At 43.1% G+C, this 14,766-nt stretch overlaps 1 pseudogene; it reads right to left on the bottom strand.

Annotated features, from left to right (window-relative positions):
* Positions 1–12,761: 12,761 nt before the first annotated feature.
* Positions 12,762–14,493, bottom strand: LOC149186207 (non-specific phospholipase C2 pseudogene; annotated as a pseudogene).
* Positions 14,494–14,766: the final 273 nt, after the last annotated feature.

The raw sequence follows: 14,766 nt of genomic DNA, 5'->3' as shown, positions 1-14,766 counted from the left end.
TATAAGGAGATGAAAGGAGTCCATCCTTCGGTCTGTACCCATCACATCTACATCAAAGAAGATTGTAAACCGGTCAGGCAACCTCAGAGGAGAATGAATCTAGCCCTTAAGGACATTGTCAAAGAAGAATTGCAAAAATTGTTGGATGCAGGATTCATCTACCCCATCTCGGATAGCGAGTGGGTGTCCCCTCTGGTGTTGGTACCCAAGAAAAATGGAAAGTGGAGAATCTGTGTGGACTACCGAGAACTGAACAAAGCCACCAAGAAAGACCACTTTCCTCTGCCTTTCATAGATCAAGTGTTGGATGGATTGGTGGGGAAGAAGTTTTTTCTCTTTCCTAGATGGGTTCAGTAGGTATAACCAGATCCAAATCAGCCCGGAAGACCAAGATAAGACCACCTTCACTTGTCCTTGGGGTACCTTTGCTTACCGAGTCCTTCCCTTTGGGCTATGCAATGCTCCTGCCACTTTCCAAAGAGCAGTATTGAGCATCTTTTCTGAGCTGGTCCATGATTCGGTGGAAATCTATATGGATGACTTCACTCCTTATGGGTCCAACTTCCGGGAAGCATTGTCCAATCTGGGAAAAGTTATAACCAAGTGCATTGAGATGAACCTGTCCCTTAGTCCTGAAAAATGTGAATTCCTGATGACTGAAGGGACCGTGCTAGGACATACCATTTCTCGCCAAGGATTGCAGGTGGATCCTAATAAAATTGCTCTCATAAAAAAGGTTCCACCTCCTCAGAAGGTAAGAGATGTTCGGAGTTTCTTAGGCTTAGCAGGATATTATAGAAGATTTATTAAAGACTTCAGTAAGCTAGCCTTGCCACTGTTTGGCCTCTTAGCAAAAGATGTAGAGTTCAAATGGACAGACGACTATCAAAGGGCTCTGAATGAATTAAAGGATAAGTTGGTGTCCGCCCCGATATTGAGAGGTCCAAACTGGGCCCTACCTTTCCACATCCACACTGATGCCTCGAACAAAGCCATAGGGGCAGCCTTAGGACAGGTTGAACAAAAACTCCCATATGCCATATACTTTGTCAGCAAAAACTTATCCAAGGCATAAATGAATTATATTGTAACTGAGAAAGAGTTCTTGGCCGTGGTCCATGCCCTGAACAAGTTCCGACACTACATCACTAGCTATCAAACATTTGTACATATTGATCACGCTGCAATTAGATATTTAATGAATAAACCAGATGTGAATGCTCGTATTATTAGATGGTTACTTTTGTTGCAGCAGTTTGATTTGACTATCGTTGACAAACCAGGTAAAGAAAATGTTGTTGCTGACTTCTTGTCTAGATTGGATTTACCTGCATGTGAAGATGGAACAGTGGATGACTAGATGCCAGATGAACATCTGTTTGCTATCTCAGTACTCTCTCCATGGTTTGCTAATATAGCAAACTATCTGGTCTCAGTACAGTTCCCTCCGCATCTATCTTCAAAAGAGAAAAGCAGAATTGTGAGGAAAAGCGACTCATTCACTTGGATCGGGGGCAACCTGTTCAAACTTGGCCCCGATCGGATCTTAAGGCGTTGTGTAAGGGAGGAGGAAGTCTTTGACATCCTCCTAACCTGTCATGATGGGCCTTGTGGAGGACATTTTGCAGCCAAGAGGACTACCTTCAAAATTCTACAGGCAGGCTACTATTGGCCCACGCTTCATCAAGATGTCAAGAGATATATCAGCCAATGTTACCGATGCCAAAGGATGGGGAAGCCAACTCCAAGGGACGAAATGCCTCTCCAACCTCAAGTGACTCTTGATGAGAAGTGGGGTATGGATTTTGTGGGTCCTATCAATCCTCCTTCAAGGCAAAGGTCTTACATCATTGTGTGCACAAAATATCTGACAAAGTGGGCGGAAACCAAGGCAATCAAAGCAGCGACAGAAGAAAAGGTGGCTGAGTTTTTAAGAGAAAACATCTTCTGCAAATTTGGCTACCCAAGAGAGTTAGTCACCGATCAAGGAAGCCAGTTCACCTCCAACTTAATTGAAGACTTGCTTGCTCATCACAAGATCAAGCATAGGACTTCCAACCCATATCATCCTCAAGCAAATGGGCAGGTGGAAGTCACCAATAGAGCATTAGAAGGGATTTTGACTAAGGTGGTGAGCAGCAGCAGAAAGGATTGCGCAGATCACCTAGTTGAGGCCACTTGGGCTTACAACACCACTTGCAAGACCACAACCGGCTTCACACCTTATGAACTGGTCTATGGGAAGAGAGCTTTGCTGTTAATTGAGTTCGAGTACAACACATTGAGGATGGCAGCTCAGCTGGACCTAGATCTCAGCCATGCCCAACAAGAAAGGTTATTGCAGCTGAATGGGCTAGATGAACACCGAATGCAGGCCCTTCTCCACTCAGAAGTAGTTCAACTTCAGAGGAAGATATGGCATGACCGGCACCTCAATGAAAAACAATTCCAACAGGGAGATTGGGCGTTGTTGTATGATTCCAGACATAAGGATTTCAAGGGGAAGCTGAGGACAAGATGGCTAGGACCATATGCAGTGGAGAAGTGTAATGACAATGGGTCTGTTCTTATTCGGACCATTGATGAGGAAGCCATCCCCATGCTCGTCAATGGGCATTGACTAAAGATCTACAGGAAACCTCTTTCGAGGCAGGAATTAATCAAAACTGTGGAAAAATCAGTGCTGGTCATAGAGAAGGGTTCTGCCTCTGTTTTGGGCATACCCTGAGCATCATAAAAAAATAAAAAAGTAAATTAATTAATTAAAAAAAGATCCTTGGGTGAAAACCTTTCTGAGGCACCCAAGGCAGATGGTAGGGGTGAAAACCTCATTGAGGCGCCCCTGTTGTCTCTCTGAAAAAGAATTGGAATAAAAAGACCCTTGGGTGAAAACCTCTCTGAGGCGCCCAAGGCAGATAGTAGGGGTGAAAACCTCATTGAGGCACCCCTACTGTCTCTTAAAAAAAAAAAGAGAAAAAGAAGAAGAGAAAAAAGAAAAAGAAGGAGGCAGAAACAGAAAAACAGGCTTAATCTTTGGAAATTGATGCAGGTTGCAGGTATTCCATGCAAAAAGGAGGCCTCTCAACTCAAGGACAAGGGCCCCTACCATGCTACCAGGCGATCTCACCAGCACTCCCTCCATAAACACTCATCTCTTCCAAGGTTTGGGCGCAATCTGGTCATAGTTTAGCCTTCTACAGGAAGCTACATGACTTTCTACAGGAAGTTCTGTATTTCTACAGGAAACATCCTGTAGAACCTTTGGACGGGCCAGGACCGACTATGTAAAATAATTTGAACCTCAAAGTCTGATGAGGAGGCATGCAACCAATTTTTTTTTCTCCATCCCCCACTGCTGTCGCCTCCTTTCACCACCATTGCTGCCATATGATTGAAATACCTGCACAGTCATACCAGAACATTGGACTCTCAGAAAAAATATTTTTAATTGGGAAATAAAGCATGCAGAGGCTCAACGCTTTACCTTTCAAGGCAATCTAAGGACCCTGCACCTGTGTACGTGACTCCACTATTTCGGCATGCACCCCAAGAGGAGAAACGACTACAGGATAGAGCACACACCATGAAGGAACCTGCAACTCATGAAGCCGGCGCATGCACCATCCACAGCCAGGAAACCGATCTCGCAACCAGCAGTAGTCAATGAAGAGGAGCTCCCGTGCCTGCACGAAGCAGCAGCAAGCAGATCCATCACCCCTCGTCCTGAAGCATGAGAAAAATCATGTCCACGGCCGCACAGGTAAGTGCCTCACCCTATTTCGTCAAATTACATAAGCGATGCTCTAAAATGTGTGTAACTATGGAAATGAATGGATTGAACAAGTCGTGTAGCCATTCAACGGGCCACCACAACCAGCCTGACGGCCTCGTCGGATCCGAAAGGCTTTGGTTATGTCGACAAGACAAGAAATGGACACGTGGGAAGCGTCCAGTCCGAGAGAAGCGGCGATCTAACAGGAATGGCGGCAGTAGATATACAGGGAAGGATTCAGCGGTCAGACATACATGCAGCGGAATGATAGCAGGTGACGTCGGCCAACGGGGACAGCTCACCCCCGCGCCACGAATTCCGCAGAAATTCAAATCCGCCGGCTAAATCACGTATGGCGCACTGCACTCATTTATTCTCAACCGTTTTGCAGCCGAGTACGCATCCTAAATTCTCTGAAGGCTGTTAATCCGAGTTCTCGGCCTGTTCCAATGTCCTGTTGCTGCACAGAAGGTCCAGAACCACTGAAGCGCTCCCCAGAATCCGTGCCCGACTTCTACAGGAAGCTGTGCTATAGGAAGCTCAACATTACGGAGGAATTTGGACGGTTCACGTCGAAGGTGGAAATTCTGGAATGAGGTAAGCCTGAACATAGTTCTCCCATGCAATTGGTTCGAAAGGTGGTGAAGTCGACGTGTTGAAGGGGTAGGAAATCGTGAATTAAAGTCTATGCATGAATTTCCAAGCATTTTCTTATTGTTGCATGAGAATTGTCGTCGTAGTGTGTATGCAGGATTTTATCCAGGGTTTGATTTATAATTGAGCCACTGTTAAGGCTCACTCGTAGAAAGTTGTGAATTTTATAAGCTGTGTGCATAACAGAGGCATAGCTCTGCGCTCTGTCTAAGGAAATCCCAAAGATCCACTTCTGTATACGAGCAGGCAAGCTCAGGACAACAAAGCAAGTTTTTACCATGCCGGGAGGGTTCATTAGAAAAGAGCCTACAGACTCAAAGAAGTTACGGGAAACCCCTGAGGTGGTGGACCTGTTTTCTCGTGCACGATGGATGTCATTCTGTGACAAGCTTCAAGGTCACGATGACGAGGTTGCAGAAGAATTCCTGCGATCCTTGAAGCCAAAGTCAAAGACATTGGCCATTGTCAACTTCAGAGGATTGACCCTCAGACTCACCCCACAGTTCATTAGCAGAGTAACTGATCTACTGATGGGGGTACCTTGGGATAAGGAGGAGAGAAAACTGGGTCATAAAGCTAAGAAGGAGTTCTTCTTGCCAGAGGAACAATTCTCAGAGGACAAGAACGGAGTTCGAAGAACCAGCCTACAACCGTTCTGGAGTGAGGTCAGCCTCCAGATTATGAAGTATATTACGTGCGAAGGGCGATTTAGCATCGTGTATGGATATCATTTCTGGTTGCTCACAGAACTCAGGCACCAAATGGACCTACCCTCAAAGAAAAAGTTGAGCATTCCTTACTTCCTCCTGCAATCCATGACTGAGTGTGCCACCAAATTGAGAGAGGGAACGCCAGACCAGATAGCCCATCATGGGCTCATTAAGCTCCTCGTGGAAGATGCACTCCACACGTACACCGTCCCTCTCTCTTGGGAAACCTTTCGAAATTTGACTAAGGATGATGACATCTGAATTTTGGCTGAGGAGCTCACCTCCTCCAGCAGCGAGGAGAAGGAACACACTCAAGCAAAGAAGAAAGGTAAAGGCCAAGAAACCCTGGCCAAAACACCAAAGAAAGAACAAAAGGGAAAACAAGAGAAAAACCAAGCTGCCAAAACAGAGGGTGACAAAACCACACCAACACCCAGGGAGAAAAGACTACAGAGAAGGGTGGAAAGGACTGAAAAAGTCCACGTCAGTGAGGGCACCTCTAAGGCAGCCTCAGCAAAGTTAAAAGAAAAAGCACCCTCAGCCAAGCAGGCTAAAACGGTGCCGTCTATTTCTACAGGAAGGTTAAAAACGGCTTCTACAGGAAGCCAGAAATCAGCCACTACAAGGCTTTCTACAGGAAGTCTTGAGAAAGGAAAACAGAAGGAGAAAACGGTTGAAATTCTTGCTAGGGAGGCAGCAGCTGTGCTGGCCACCCTAAGTACCTCTCCCAAGCCAAAGGAAAAACGAAAGAGGGAGACTCCTCTGTATTTCAAAGCAAGGAGGAGTGTAAGAATTAAAACGGTAGGCCCCAACCTCCATCTAAAGACCCAATTACCATTGAAGACACCCCTACCTCGCCAAAGGAGAAGCCCCCCTCCAAAGTATCAGTCACTTATGAGCGGGGGAGCCCGAAGAAAACTACCTAGAGGGAGAGAATGGAAATGTTAGCTTCAAAAACCCCTCTACAAGATGTTGAAGCCGTTCTATAGGAAACATTGGCCAGGCTCAAGGAGACCGAAAGAATGGAGGGGGAGGTAGCCAAATCACCACAAAGGGAAGAAGAGGTAGAGCACATTATGGAACCTAGCCCCTAGCCCAGCTTGAGCTCTTACTATAACTTTTTGGAGGCTGGGAAAATTATTCCACAGAAATTCATAGTGCCGCTTTTCTTTGCACTGGAGGAAGAAAGAGTGAGGACCCACACATGGATGAGGATAGCTAAATCTAAAGGAGTAGCAGATATAGGCCCCTTGGAGGAACAACTCAAGGAGGCAAGAAGAGAATTGGCTATGGCAAAACATGTGGGAAACTTCCAGCGAGTATTTCTACAGGAAGAGAATGAGAAGCTCAAACTGCAGCTACAAGGACAGAGGAAAGAAAGGGGCACAACATCAGAGGACACTACAGCAGAACCTCAAGGCAAAGAAGGAATGCAAGCTAATCTTGAGGAACTAAACCAGCAACTACAGGAAAGAGAATTGCAAGCAAACATAGAGATACAAGCTCTCAAACAACAGGTGCAAGAAAAAGAGGCACAACTGGCCTGCATGGCCAGTTGGGCTATGGATGCTCTGCAATGTAGACAGCCAGCCAAATCTTATGGCCTCTACCTACGGGACCAGTGGTTGCAATTCCAAATTAATGCATTGGCACAGAGGGGTATCTCCCAAATCCAAAACCCCCAGCAGTTCACAGATTTATGCAACAACAACTCAACAGAGGACAAGGCCAAGCTATCAGAGTTCTACCTCCATAATTTGGCCCTTCCAAATGTAACTTCATGGGACCCCAACATAGTCATGGTAGATATGCAGCTGATGGCATTAACCTCATGGTTAAACCACGAAGAAAAGAGAGCGACAGAGATCAAAGATGTTATGAACCGAGAGTTACATGAACCACTGCTGATTAGAGCAGAGCCAGGGGACCCCATTGCATTGATATCAGCCCACCAGCACCTAGCAACCAACTCTCAGGCTTTATTAAAATACATGGATCAGCAGGCTCAGGCTATAGCACACTTCGAGGATATGGATCGATTATTAGGGGACAATTATGTTCATGCTTGCACCCGTAGGTGGAACACATTGTCCCACAGTCTCAAAATCAGGGAATATCACACTCCAACTAGAATGAGGGACGCCCTGGCATGGGTGCCTCTCTACAAGAAGTCCATGCAGAACCTCCAGGCCAGCTGGATCAGCCTCAAGCTAAGCCCACCTTTGCTTTTGGGATTGGTAGAAGGAAGCACAGAAAAAGAAGAGCATAAGCAATGGGAAGAGGTAGAAAAGAAGGCCGGGTTCCATGACAGTGAGGAGGATACTACTTCAGAAGCCTGGGATGTGAGAGTGGCGATTAAAGCAATGAAAGACGAGGAGCTGGACTAGTTGCTCAGGGATGAGCAATCATTTTAGCAGGGGGGTGATGATGAGCCCCAAATTTGGTAACATTTTGGGCTCATTTGGCCTAATTATCCTTGTTCAATCCTTCATTTTTCATAACTTATGCATTATTTTTTAGTATGTTTATGTCATTTGTACGAATAAGGGTAGTCACTCTTCCTAGGTGGCTAACACGTGCTCATTTCAGGTTTTTTGACACATGTTGGAGCAAAACCGAGCAGTCATGGGCTAGGAGACAGCCAAGCTTGGGTTGAGGATTCGTAGGGGGGGTTGTCTATGGCATTAAATAGCCTCCCTCGGGATCTTCACCCCCAACTCCAAGCTCCAAAGGCCACCAAAACCAGATCTAGAAGGCAGCCAAACAGATTTTTGGAAGGAGTTGTTCACTCACAGTTTGGGCAGCCAAGTCCCATAGATTTAGGAGGCCAGCTAGGGCCTCGTGGTGTATAAATGTTAAGGCCTCAGCCTTCGTGAGGGACTTTTGGGAAACTCTTGCATACTTTGCACTACAGTGCTGCTAGCTCCATTTTGTTCTCTTGTAGCCATTGTTGGCATAACTCTTGACTTAAGATTATTTTTTGATAATGAGAAGCAGTCAGATTTGATATCAGCTTTGAGTTTTCTATAGGAGCCATAGCTCTCGGGGTTGGGCCCAACCTGAGAGCCTAGGGCCTCCTTCTTTGTATTGTTATCTTTTCTTTATGCATTGTGATTTTCCTTTTATGCATTTGAAACGTGGTTCTGTTGAGCAAGATTTAGTTGTGTTGGTTAAATAGGTCACTGTTGAGGAATAGAATTGCTTCAGATGTGTAGAATAGATTGGTAGGATAATAATCGATAAAGCTCCAGGAAAAGGGGTTGTCCACACTCTCAGTTTCACCTCTCCCTTATTGGATCAGGGGCTGGAATTGCAGAAACAGTGCTGCCCAACAAAAACACTAGTTTGCTTGACCATGCAATCTTTGGTGTAATGTCTTCATTTGTAGAAGTTAGTCATGCGTTCAGACCTTTTGAGATGTTTCTTTGCTTAAGTGCTGTACATGGTTCTCTTTATAAATAAAGCTGTTGTTCATTTGTTTCGTTGACAGTTAGGATAGGTTAGCTAAGATTTTGATTATGTGCAGGACTTGGTTGATTCGATTGAGTGTACACCGTGCATGGCATCTCCATCACTCTCTCATCCACCTAAGCTTCATCCAGGCCAGCTGCTCCATCTCCTAGTTAGGTTCCTCGTCTCACAACTATTCTTCTGCCCACGTAACCCTACCTTCTTGCTCTTCCATTGTCTTAGCCTTCTTTAAGTCAAGTCAGCTTTCCACACCCTCTCATCACTTCATCCATCAGTCACTGGGTCATTTCAGGCCCCTACCCTACCTCCCTATCCATTCATGCATCTTCTCTCACTCACCCATCCTCCAAAATCCAATTTTAGAACATCTTGTAGAAATTTCTGAACATCCTGTAGAAATCCCTGAAACATCTTGTAGAACCCCTGCAGACTTCCTGTAGAAGCTCACAAATGAGGTTGCTGGATAGCCAAACTTTGTGAAACTCTCCGGAAGGGTGTTAGGGACTCCTTAGACCCTCTCTGAACCTTCCCAACCTTTTCCAAGCATTTCTCTTCCTTGATCCACCCCTGCACAGTAAAAAGCCAGTTAAAACACATGCATGATAATTCTGATAACTTATTTGAAAATACAAAAAGATGTTTCCTTCAGATAGAGGTAGCCTAGACATGTGCATTTTACCTTCATAGAAGTAATGGCATCTCTTTTAATAGTTTTCATTCTCTCCACTACATCAGTAGGACTAGCTGGTAGAATTAGGGTTTGCTAGGGTTTATGTTACTTTTTGGCTTTCAGTTTCTTTCTGCAAGTAGATCAACTTCCTTTGAGTTAGCTTCCATCCATCAGTTAAAAAGCTTCTTCTAAGAGCTCATAGAAGTTGGCTTAAGCCCCTAGCGGACTTGTGCCAGCTGACCAAGTGACAGCTGCGCCAAGAGCTAGTACTTGTGCATACAGCACCGTCGCTTCCAATTTTGTTACGAACTACCGGGTTGATAAAAGTAAAGAAGGGAGTCCCAGGAGTTGCAGCATTATTGCTACAATACTGGGGCCCACCATGTCCTAAGTCTGTCATTTCAAATTTTTTTTAAGGCTGAACTTCACATGGTTTATAAGGTTGGGATCACTACCAGTAAGGATAAGATCATCAACATAAAAAACAAGAATGATAAGAGACTTACCCACTTTCTTGGTGTAGACAATATTGTCAGAATGACACCTAGAAAAGCCAGTATCTAAAAGAAAGCTATCCATTTTGGCATACCAACCCCGAGGGGCCTGCTTGAGACCATAAAGGGATTTCTTAAGTCGACATACAAGGCTGGAGTTTATTTGTATAAAGCCAAGAGGTTGTTCAATATATATTTCTTCATGCAAGTCCCCATGCAAGAAGGCGGATTTAACATCCATGTGATGGACTTCCCACTTGAAAGAGGCAGCAAGGGAAAGAACAAGGCATATAGAGTTCATTTTGACAACAGAGGAGAAGGTTTCAATATAATTAATGCCTTCGACTTGTGAAAAACCCTTAGCAACAAGACGAGCTTTATGTTTATCAACTTTTCCATCTGGTCCAAACTTGGTTCTGTAAACCCATTTGCATCTAACAATTTTTCATCCCTTTGGAAGAGGAACAAGATCCCATGTATCATTTGCCAATAGTGAACAATATTCTTCATTCATAGCCACGTCCCAATCTGGATGGCCTGAAGATTCTGCAAAGGTGTCAGGATCATAATTCATTGAAGCTTAAGCCAGTAAAGAAGAGGCTCTATCAAACTGAGAATGTGTACGACGTTGATCTGTAGGATCACGTACAAAAGCACCTGCTGCATCCCAAGTAGCGCGGCCCCATTTTGGAAGCTGAGGAGTTGAAGGATGATCCCGAGAAGGTGGGGGAGGATTGTCATCCTCTATGTCATCATCTAAAGAAGAAATATTTTTAGAAGTAGACCGGATAGAGAGAGGTGGCACATCCGCCGAACTAGGCTTGTAGGCTGATATATTTTCAACAAACTTTACATCTCTTCTAATGATAACATTTTTGGATTTAGGTTGAAGAAGTATATATCTTTTGACATCTTCATAATATCCGATAAAAATACATTTTTTACTCTTAGGTTCTAAAGCTTTATGTTTCTCATCTGGAATATGGGCCCATGCTTCACTTCCAAAAACATGAAAATGACTTACATCTGGTTTAATTGAGCTCCATGCTTCTTTTGGAGTGATATTCTTTAAAACCTTAGTAGGAATGCAATTTACTATGTAATTTGCACAGTTAATTTCTTCTGCCCAAAAATTAAGACTAAGTCCTTTATATTGAAGCATATAATTAGCCATTTCCTTTAAGGTGCGATTCTTCCTTTCAGCTACACCATTTTGCTATGGAGTATATGGAACAATATGTTGCAATTGAATTCCATGCTCAGTGAAAAAGTTGATGAATTTGTTGGTAACATATTATCCGCCATTATCAGATCTTAGCTTAAGAATTTGATGTCCAGATTGTTTCTCAACTAAGGCCTTAAAGGCCAAGAACATGTTAAAAACTTCACTCTTGATGTTTAAGAAGTATACCCAAGTGCGTCTAGAAAAATCATCAATGAAAATTAAGAAATACTTGTAGCCAGAGAATGAAACAACTGGAAGTGGACCACATAAATCACTATGCACAAGATTTAAAGGGGCCGAGGCACGCCAAGAGGCACGTTTTTCAAAACTATCCTAATGATGTTTTCCAAGTACACATCCGAAACAAACACCATCTCTGCAAGATACCATAGGAAGACCTGTCACCGTATTTTATTTACATAGATTTTGAAGGGAGCGATAGTTTAAGTGACCAAATCACTCATGCCAAAGTTTGCTCACTTCATCATTATGAGCAACAAATACTGAGGGAGGAGTTGATGAACCAAAGTTGTTAAACTTATACAACCTTGTAGAGTCATCAACAATGCTAGTAGCTAAAATCTGTCTAGGATATCTTAGGTCCTTAATTACAACATCATGAGGTGAAAATTCAACGATTTTACTTTCACCTAAATGAGTTATCTGATATACAGATAGTAGCTTGCAGGATAAGGTAGGAACACATAATACATCATTAAATTGACCATTATCTAGATGAATAATTCCAGTACCTACAACACTAAGAGATCTATCATCACCAACATATACATTTCTGGTGTTACACTCATTTAAAGAAGAAAACATGGTTTTGTTTTTGGCCATGTGATAAGAAGCTTCAGAATCAATGAGCCAGTCATGAGAATGAGAAGAAGAAGATACATTTAATGCATAACCAGACTGAGATGCTTGACAACCACATGCAGAAAGTGTTATTCCTGAAGATGAAGTTGAAGTTGAAGAGTGCTCCAAATGGATGTTATGCTTCTTCATTGCTGCTTCCAAGGCTTCCATCTTCTTAAAGCATTTGGATTCTAAGTGGCCATCACGATTATAAAAGTTGCAATGTTTATCAATTTCTTCCCTTTGTTTTATTTTCCTTATCATTATGCTGAGTTGATTTTTCATTTTGAGACTGAAATTGCTTAGGACCCTTGTTTGGTTTAGGACCATTTTTTTAGGATGCTGCTTCTTAGGATTCTTTGAATTTGGTTACTGTTGCTCTGCTAAGGATTTCTTAGAAGAGTTTCCAATATTATGAAGACCAAGATGTAAGAGTTTTTCTTGTTCTCTTATTAAAGAATAAAAAAAGCATCAAAAGAGGGGCACTTGTAGTCTTGTCCTTGAGAAATAAAAGCTTCTCTAGTAGAATGGAAGGTGTAAACAAACACATAGTAGGCTGGTCCTAACTTAGGAAGAATGGAATAGATAATGCTACTATCTTATTTCTTAACCTTAACACCTTCCACGAGAAGTCTAAGGGTCTTGAACTTGGACAAAAAATCTTCAATGGAAGAAAAATTATTGGGGTCCAATGTAAGCAACTCATTTTCGAGTTGATGGGCTCTAATTTCATTTTTAATTCCAAAAACTTTATTGAGCTATTTCATTGCTTCATCGGGGGTATCAATTTCTGCGAAATGAAATCTAAGGTTGGGAGAAATAGACATCCCTATCAAGCCACTTCTCTCCCAGTGACACTTGTGCACACATTTTTACGCCTACCCTCCTCCTCTGCGCTTGACGTTTATGCACCATCAACTCCAAGCCTTTTAGCCAATCAGGTTGCCTCAAAGAAATGCTTCACATAATCCTCCATGTATTTGTTCGCCTCTCTCACATTCATCTTCTTCCCAATCTCCTCTCGATAACTCCTGAGATATAATCTTTGTTCAATTGAGCCGCTAACTGCACTAGTTCCTCCCGAAACTTGTTTAACTTCGCTTCCTTGTTTGCTCTACTCTACCTTATCTTTGGAGGGTCTGTCATTGTCTCTGCAATGCCATGTAAAACCAGATCGAATTTGTCACGAAGTTTGAGCAAAAGATTTAATGGAGCCTAATTCGATCAACAATTAGTTATGGTGAGAACAAGATACGTTATGTCCTAGAGTACCCGGGCAATATTTTCTTGGGTTGTTGTGCTTCTGTACGACACCTTCAAAAGTTCCAGCCCACATGTCTTTGCTGGTCAAGAAACCGAATTTAAGATTGAACAACTTCTTGACCGTTACAGATATGGATGAATGCTCAAACTGAGATGATGGATATAGTTCGTTCGGTCCATGTACCATTGCAGTAACAATTTATTTTATGGAAAATAATCAAATTATGGATGAATATTTTGATCAAAAGAAAAGCAAATTGAGAAGGGTGGATGAGATATGAGAGAGAGTTGAAACCTATTCATTTGTCAATCCATGGATAAATCATAATAGTGGGTACTCGAACCCCTAACCTGTAAAATCTGAAAAAGAAGGGGTTGGGATCAATAATGTCGTTGGGGCTTGGAACGCCCTTCACAGGCATGGGAACATGATCGAAGAATTTTCCGTGCTCGTCATAAGCTATAAGGAACAAAGTCTCGTTCCACTGAGGGCTATATTTGAGTGTCTCATACACCTCCTTCACAAATTTCTGGCCCTTGACTACATTGTGCGAAGGATGGCCGTTGTTGGTGGGGAAGAGTTTGGTGTCCATGTAGTGTTGCTACACAACCACATAATTGGGCAACTTCCCTTTCTTGGCATGGTCCTTGAATTGAGCGGAGTATGAGTGGAAATTTCCAATATAATTGAGTTTTCTGAGATTTTTGTAGAAGAGAGGGGCTAGAATGTTTTGGTAATAAATCTAGAATGACAAACCTGACTCGTCTATTTATTCAAAGATGGTTTTCTGTGGGTATTCGTTGGCCAACAACTTGGGGATATTCCTAGTGGCTCCATGGAAAGCCACAAAATGGATGTATAGTATGTTGGGTTGAGTTGAGGCTGCTACAGACGCAAACCACAGATTGAATACCATGAAATCACTTACCAGAGTATTATATACAGGAACAACCTTGGGTTTGAAGCCATTCATGACCATCTAAGACATTTTGTGACCCCCTAAGGAAGTTGCCTATTAGGTGAATCCGTTCATGGGTGTAGGATTCACGGAGGTGTTCTCGAAACAAAAAATCTGCTATCTTATGGCCTGAAACGAGTGCCCTGGGTTTAGATCCACATACTCTACCTCATCTTTGAAGAAAAGACTCGCATAATTGGGATCGCTGGTGGATATGGGATTCGACTCTTGGATGGTGACCCCATCAATTTGTGGATTGAGCCGCTTCATCCAACCCAACATGTGGTCGAAACATTGATTCTCCATGACATGAATGACTATTGTATTTATGGGGTCGTTAATCCTAGAAGTCCCTATGCAAACCATACCCAACATGCAGCACATAATTAAAGCCGATGTCAGCCATCTTGCCATCTCCTTGTAGCTCTTGCCTTTCGTCTCTTTGTTCAACTGGAACTAATTCAGAGTTAGGCGCATTTCTTTTTCCGAGAGTGTTTAATGGAAGTTTGTATTGACAAAGGGGGAGCATGTTGAGATGTGAGGAAAAATGTGTGATGCTAACAAGCAAGAGGCAATGTGAATGGGACCCGAACTTGGGACCAATTAGTTGCAAATGTTGGTCAAGCGTGTCTTCGGAACCCCATGAATTGATCGAATAGTGAGTAAAACCGTGACTGAGTCATGTGC

Source organism: Pinus tabuliformis, chromosome 3_1 (genome assembly GCF_031772625.1).
Source record: "Pinus tabuliformis cultivar Carrire ecotype Pingquan chromosome 3_1, CPIR1, whole genome shotgun sequence".
Lineage (NCBI taxonomy): Eukaryota > Viridiplantae > Streptophyta > Pinopsida > Pinales > Pinaceae > Pinus > Pinus tabuliformis.
This window is presented reverse-complemented; position numbering and strand designations above follow the sequence as displayed.